The sequence below is a fragment of the Rhinopithecus bieti genome, unplaced genomic scaffold, assembly GCF_001698545.2.
Source record: "Rhinopithecus bieti isolate Rb0 unplaced genomic scaffold, ASM169854v2 scaffold_51421, whole genome shotgun sequence".
Lineage (NCBI taxonomy): Eukaryota > Metazoa > Chordata > Mammalia > Primates > Cercopithecidae > Rhinopithecus > Rhinopithecus bieti.
Window position 1 is genome coordinate 31446 of NW_016819995.1, and position 8221 is coordinate 39666.

Here is an 8221-nt window from a genome sequence, read left to right on the forward strand (position 1 = left end):
AAAAAAAAAAAAAAAAAAAAAAAAACAGTCTCAATTTCTTGTAGGCCCTGGCTCAGTGTATTTTTAAAGTTTAGAATAGGAGGGAGAGGAACATCCTTCATTCACTGTCTCTAAAATGTCTAATATTTGCCTCTATCTCTCAGTGAGCCAGCAGGTCCAGCATAAGATAGGAAGCACCACACTTCATTTTTTTTTAATTTTTATTTGTTGAGACGGAGTCTCACTCTGTCACCCAGGCTGGAGTACAGTGGCACGATCTCCATTCACTGTAACCTCCATCCCCTGGGCTCAAGAGATTTTCCTGCCTTAGCTTCCCCAGTAGCTGGGATTACAGGTGCGCACCACCATGCCTGGTTAATTTTTTTTTTTGTATTTTTGGTGGAGACAGGGTTTCGCCATGTTGTCCAGGCTGGACTCGAACTCCTGACCTCAAGTGATCCACCTGCCTCAGCCTCCCAAAGCTCTGGGATTACAGGTGTGAGCCACTGTACCTGGCCAGGAAGCACAACACTTAAAACCTTGAAAACAAAAGGGCTGGGACCACTTCCACTTGGCACTCTTCGCCAATGAGGGAAGACGTCTCTTAAATGTTTTTCACTACAACCAGTTGAAGGCTCTACCTTTCAGAGCATCTACTTACTGAGCTGACAGTGACCCCATATACAACTGTTTATTGGAAAAGACCAAACTATGTCTTTAAAAATGTTTCTTTAAAAAGCAGGTCACATCACCAATGAAAATTTGTAAACTGACATACACAGATAAATATTTTTCTTGGGTTACTGACTTGATAGAAATTTTGATATATTCTCCCCTAAAGGAACCAGTGAAAAGGCCTGTCTGGTGATAAGGGGCTATACAAAAGCCATGGCTTGGGTCCTCTGTACAAGCTTGCCTCTTGCTCCGCAGCTGGAATCGAGTTCTGTTGGGAGAAGACAGTCAGAGAAGTCCTTACATCTCTGACCCCGAAAACCTCTTCTGAGCATTGCCCAACACTCCTGTTATACAACATGCAAAACAAATAATCAACCTTAAAAGTCAGGCAGCCAAAGCTCTACTCGAATAATAAGCCCTTTTACAAACTGCTTGTCATCTGCCAAAATCAGCTCCAAAGGAACACCAGGAACTCAAAATTCTATTGTTCTCATTAACTACTTGGGGGAACTAGACAAGCTTCGATGGCTTTATTGGTTTTCTGAGAGACAAAAGACATTAAGATTTTCATCTATCTGCACCCTATCTTTGATCTCAATAATTTAATTGTAGCTCCAGTCCCACCATCTCTGAGAGGCCTCTATTAAAAGGGTGAGCTAGAAAGGGACCCCGGTCTTTTCTTAGAACATATGCTATTTTCTCTACTTCTTTCCTGCCTGATTGTTAGGGTGGGAAAAGAATCTAAATGTCAACTTTTCCCGAAAATTTATTGAGAGGGAGGGAGAGGGCAAGACAGAAGCATCTGAAATTTAGTCTTCTGCCTGTGAGGGCTCTCTGGCTGAAGTTCAAAAGGAAAGAGAAGATTTGTCCAAGGAAAACTATTCAAAACTATGTTTGGTGCACTTGGGAAAGGCTGGTGGTGCATTGTTGGCCCAGAACAGGTTCTCTGGGATTCAAAATGCAGGGTGAGGCTTTTTTTTTTTTTTAAGATGGAGTCTTGCTCTGTCGCCCAGGCTGGAGTGCAGTGGTGTGATCTCGGCTCACTGCAACCTCCACCTCCCGTGTTCAAGCAATTCTCTACTTCAGCCTCCCAAGTAGCTGGGATTACAAGTGCCTACCACCACACCCGGCTAATTTTTTTTTTGTATTTTTAGTAGAGATGGGGTTTCACCATCTTGGCCAGGCTGGTCTTGAACTCCTGACCTTGTGATCCACCCACCTCGGCCTCCCAAAGTGCTAGGAATACAGGCGTGAGCCTCCGCTCCAGGCCAGGGTGAGGCTTTCTTTTTTAGGCATCAGACAAGATTTATTCACACGATAATTCCATATTTTCTGAGAAGGATTAAAATTTTTCTTAGGTCCCCAAACTAGAAGGCAGTATCAATACTGGTCTTGGTTATATGCATTTATCATAATATTCATTTAAATAGCAGATAGGGGTTCCCTAAAACAATTAGCCCTGTTTCTGTTTCCATGCAAACAGGACAGACAGAAGTCATTCAAAATTCTTTTCAAACCAGATATGAACAAAGAACTCTCAAGTCTAGATGCAATGTTGAATCCAGTAATCATGCTCCTAAAACCAGCCAGATCTCTCAAAAGGCAAGGTGAGAACGAGGAGCTGCACGGCAGTACAGTCACCGTGCTGCCAAGTAAGGACAGGGATCATCACTGTCTGGAGGGTTGTTAAGTGGTCCTATTAAGAACATCTTCCAGGTAAATGCTTTCAGTGAAACAAAAACAAACAAACAAAAAAGAAAATCTGATGGGAGAAATCTGTTATAAAACTCATCTCTGATGAACCACAAAAGGGATTTCAGTGTGTACTTGACATTAATATCCCAGGCCTGCCAACTCACAGATACAAAGCTCAGGATTTCCCTCCTCTATAAAGTCTTACTACCCTGCCTCTTCCTGTTACTGTTCCCGCCTGTTAAATTGATCCCTTCTTCTGCTAGGCTGCATATATACTGATTTGATCGCACTTGTTTCCTTCACTAGCTTATAGGATTTCTGAGAGCAGGGACCAAGCCTTTTTCATCTCTGCATCCCCATTGTTAGCACAATTACTGGAACATTGTAGGTGTTCATTAAGTCGTTTAATTGCTGATAAGATTAATAATACTGATAGTTAACTTTTGAGTGTTCAGAAACTCTATGTTTAACATCCTATATTTCTCCTCCTTTTCCAGGTGAGAGAGCTGAGGCACTGAGATGTTAAATATCATGCCTAACCTCATCCAGCCAATAACTGGCAAAGCAACAATACAAACTAGGTGATCAGGCTCCAGAACCTTCATTCTTAACTACTACACAGAGTGGCACACAGGAATGAATGAGTGATCTCATAAAAGGGCTGTATACCTATGAAACTATTAAATAAGAACTGAAATTGGTTTGATTTAGAAACCTGGTTTATTCACACAAAAATTGATTAAGTAGATATCCAGTACTCTCTGCCAAGCCCAGTGCTAAGCATTAGTGGTACAAAGAGAAAAAATATGGTCCTATTCCTCAACAAGAAGAGAAACAAACAATGAACGGTCACTAAGCACTCACTGTTAAGTAAGTGCTTAATAGTAAGCTGGGCACTGTTCTAAGTATTTCACATTGTTAGTCTCGTTAATCTTTACACAATTCCTATTATGAGATCCCAGTCATATTGTTATTATTAAACTGAGATGAGACAGATAAGAAACTGAGGCTCAGGGAGGTTAAGCAAGTTGCAAGAGCCACCATTTGAATACAAGCAGCCTAGCTCCAGAACCCATGCTCTCATTATACTCTACTGCCTCATCAGTTTATAACCACACAACCATAACACAATGTGATATGTGCTAAGAGAAAGCAAGAGAAAAAAATACTATAGATGCAGAGAGGAAATGATGACTTTTGCCAGAGGGAGCTCAAAGAAGGCTCTGTAGAGCAGGTAACATATGATCTGGGCCTTGAAGGTATGAGAATAGGAAAGAAATTCAGGCCAGGCACAGTGGCTCACGCCTGTAATCCCAGCACTTTGGGAGACTGAGGCAGGCAGGTCACTTGAGGTCAGGAGTTCGAGACCAGCCTGGCCAACATGGTGAAATCCCATCTCTACTAAAAATACAAAATTTAGCCAGGCGTGGTAGCAGGTGCCTGTAGTCCCAGGTACTCGGGAAGCTGAGGCAGGAGAACTGCTTGAACCCAGGAGGCGGAGGTTGCAGCGAGCCAAGATCACACCACTGCATTCCAGCCTGGGTGACAGAGAGACACTGTGTCTCAAAAACATAAACATAATTTTAAAAAATTCAAACCAAAACGCTACATGGAGACCAGTAAAACTTGTATGTGTCTCCAAAGCCACCACTACTAAAGTACAAAGCTAAGAAGCAAGCCCAGCACTATACTGTCTTCTACTGCTGAGGCCACTTCTCACCAAGGAACAGGGAAATGACCAGTGAATCTGTGGCCAGAATCTTTATGTCAAGTTTCTCACTTAGTTGAAACGCTCCCTGGGGTTTTAGTCAGCTTTACAGCATCTGTAAGAACTTCTTTTCCTCTCCCTTCCATACAATAGATAATGTTTCTGGACGGTGACCCTCAGACTCTCTTTAGTGTAACTTGAGGCCAGATCTTTCAAGGTTGGCAAAGGAGGCTGGAATCACCATGTGGGTGAAAGGGATAGCTGGACCTCACAGCCCCAGTTTTTTCCATACATGAAGATACTCTCTGCTCTGCTAACTGCAGAGGTTCTGAATTCAGTTGTATTAAAGGGCATCCATGGGTTCCCTTAGAGTTCATTCCACTCAAATCTATTGGCAACATCCCCTCCTGTGATTGCTACCTTCCCCGAGGATTACTGGGTACTACCCCCAAGAAATGCAGGTGAATAAGTACAAGTGAACTCAACTCTCGCTAAGTACTCCTGGAGCAAATTTACAATTATTTCTCCCACTCAAAACACCCTCTCTTGACCCCACATACCATTTGAGTTACGGACTCATTTCTCTGCTCACCTTTAAAACAAAAATCTTCAAAAGATTTGTCTATACTCCCTGTCTACAATTTTTCTCTTCTCTTTCCCTTTTGAACCATTCTAATCAAGCTTTTGTCCACTGAAACAGCTTTTATCAAGGCTACTAGTGACCTCTATGTTGTTAAATTCTACCAAAAATTCCCAGACCTAATCTTACTTGGCCAACCAGAAGCATTTTTCACAGTTGATCATTCTCTCTTCCTTGAAGTACCTTCTTCACTTGGCTTCCAGGATACCATTGTCTTCTGGTTTGCCTTTTACCTTCCGGCCAGTCTTTCTTAGCCTCCATTGTTTGTTCCTCTTTACGTTCCAAAACTCTAAATGTTGAGATGTCTCAGGGCTTGGTCCTTGGTCTCCTTCTCTTTAACTCTTCTCACTCCTTGGTGATTTTGTCCGTATCATACCTTAAATACTATGTCGATGTCTATGACCCAAAAATTTTTATCTCTGGCCCGGGCCACTCCTCTGAAGGCCAGGCTCATACATCCCACAGCTTATGCAACATCCCCACTTAGATGTCTAATTGGCAGCTCAAATTAAACATATCCAAAATTGAGCTTCCAATACACTCCCAACCCTGTTCATCTGACAGTCTTCACCATTACAGTTAGTGGCAACTCTATCTTTCCGACCATTCAGGCCAAAAGCCTTGGCATCATCTTGGACAGAGATGCTATATTACAGAACTCCAGGGGGCACCAGACACCTTTTTGTCAATGCTATTAGTATTATGCCATATGGTGACCCTGCTTTCCTTGATTCCTCTTACATCCTACATCTGATCTGTTATCAAATCCAGTTGGCTGTTACCTTCAAAATGTATCCAAAATTCACCAACTTCTCCCCAAGTCCACTGTTCCTCCCCTGACCCAAGCTTGCCCGCTTAAATTTACTTTCCACAAAACAATCACAGCAATCCTTATAAAATATAAGTCAGATCACATCACTCCCCTACTCAAAATTCCCCAATGCTTCCCATCACATTCAAAATTCTTACAATAGCCTACAAGATGCTGGATTGCTGTTTTCTTTTACATTTATCCCTATCTAATAGACTGTATATTTTCTTTATTCATCTCACTTATTGTCCGCTGCCCATATGTGAATATAAGCTCTATAAAGTCAGGGACTTGGTCTGTTTTATTCACAGATGAAGCCCAGCATCTACAGCAATACCTGACACAAAGTACGCACTCAATATGCGTACACAAAGTACGCACTCAATATGTATTTGTAAATGGAATGAATGAAGTAGATTGAGTAGGGGGAAATCTTGACACATGGGCCAGAATTATACCAAAACGCAAAATGACAAGTGAAATGGCATTTGAGGAGCAAGCTAGTGCTGAGACCTAGTCAAGTCCCAGGAGATGTTTTTAGTTTCTACTTCCTACCATTGTTTTGACATTTTGTCTGAGGAAGTCTCCATTCTTTTGTCTCCTAAAGAGAAAGAAATTGACTATATAGCAAAGTAAGGAGCTCCCCCTAGTGGAAGTAACTCCATCAAAGCAACGGAATAGAAAATCAAAGCCTGGTGCTTGAAATTACAAAGATCACTGGGGACAAAGGAAGTGACTCCAGCATTTCACAGGAAAAATCCTCAGTGGAAACATTGGAGAACTAAAGATTAGATCTGAAGTACATGGGGGAACTTACCAATTTATTTTATTGTTGAACCTCTTTCATTTATTTAAAGTTGAACAACAGGCCGGGCACAGTGGCTCACGCCTGTAATCCCAGCATCTTGGGAGGCCGAGGCAGGCAGATCACTTGAGGTCATGAGTTCGAGACCAGCCTGGCCAACATGAAGAAATTGCTAAAAAAAAAAAAAATTAGCCAGGTGTGGTGACATGCACCCATAATCCCAGCTACTCGGGAGGCTGAGGCATGAGAATTGCTTGAACCCAGTGAGTGAAGGTTGCAGTGAGCTGAGATCGTGCACTGCACTCCAGCCTGGGCAACAGAACGAGAATCTGTCTCAAAAAAAAAGTTGAACAACATATGTACCTACCCTCAAGGAATTTAAAATCCGGTAGAGAATATAACTCACGAATACAAATAAGCACAAAGCAATGAGTATGGATGTAAATCAGTGAATATGAGCCAAACAAGAGGAATAAACTAAAAGATATGACTCACTCAGGAAAAAGAGGGATTACTTTAGGCTGAGGAAATCCAGGAAAACATCTTGGAGGGAGTGGTTCTTGAGCGGCACCTTGAAAGACAAATAAAATTGAAATAACCGAGTACTACATGTAAAGATCTAAATCTAGAGAAGGGCACATCATGTGAAATTCCAAGCAGACCAGTGGGGTTTTATAAAGCTTTTGTCCACTGAAACAGCTTTTATCAAGGCTACTAGTGACCTCTATGTTGTTAAATTCTACCAAAAATTCCCAGACCTAATCTTACTTGGCCAACCAGAAGCATTTTTCACAGTTGATCATTCTCTCTTCCTTGAAGTACCTTCTTCACTTGGCTTCCAGGATACCATTGTCTTCTGGTTTGCCTTCTACCTTCCGGCCAGTCTTTCTTAGCCTCCATTGTTTGTTCCTCACAATTTGGGTGATAACACAGAACCCGAAACTCTCCTTGAAAAGAGCAGAGAGGGATTCCTGAGAGAAAGGTCCTTGAAGGTGAACACAGGCAGGGACCAGAGAAAGTCCCTTTCTTCATTTTCCCTTGGATGAAAGGAACACTACTTAAACGTATAGGAAAAAGAAAAAGAAAAGAATATAACTGTAAGTGGTTATTCTCTTCCACAGTAATGCCTACTGAGGCAGTTTTCTGGTGAATCTAGAGGAGGGGTCCACAAACTTTTTAAAGGGCCATATAGGCTGGGCATGGTGGCTCATGCCTGTAATCCCAGCACTTTGGGAGGCTGAGGCGGGTGGATCGCTTGAGCCCAGGAGTTCGAGACCGACCTGGGCAACAGAATAAGACCCCATCCCTACAAAATATTTAAAAATTAGCTGAGCATGGTGGGGTGCACTTGTAGTCCCAGCTACTTGGGAGGATGAGGCGGGTAGATTGCTTGAGCCCAGGAGTTCGAGGCTACAGTGAGCCGTGATCACTCCACTGCACTCCAGCCTGGGTGACAGAGCGAGACCTTGTCTCATGAATGAATAAATGAATGAATGAATGAATGAATGGACAGATAGTAAATATTTGTGGCTTTGCAGGTCATATACAGTATCTGTCACTACTCAACTCTTCCATCACAGGGTAATAGCAGTGATAGACAATATATAAACAAATAAACAATAAAACTTTATTTACAAAAATAGATGGCAGACCAGATTTGGTCCACATGCTGAAGTTTGCTGACTCCTGGCCTACCAATAAGAGAAGCAGTTACATGATTCAAATGCTTAATCACATCGGGCCTTGGTAGCCTAATGTGTTCATGGATGCAACAGAGATACACCTACCTCCAGTATCAGATTGGGCAAGTTCTTGGGTTGGGTTCCTTCTTTTCTGACCAGCACTTAGATGTATACTGTCAATATTTGCCTCTCTAGTACTTCTTTTAATTGCTGGTCACCCTAAAAA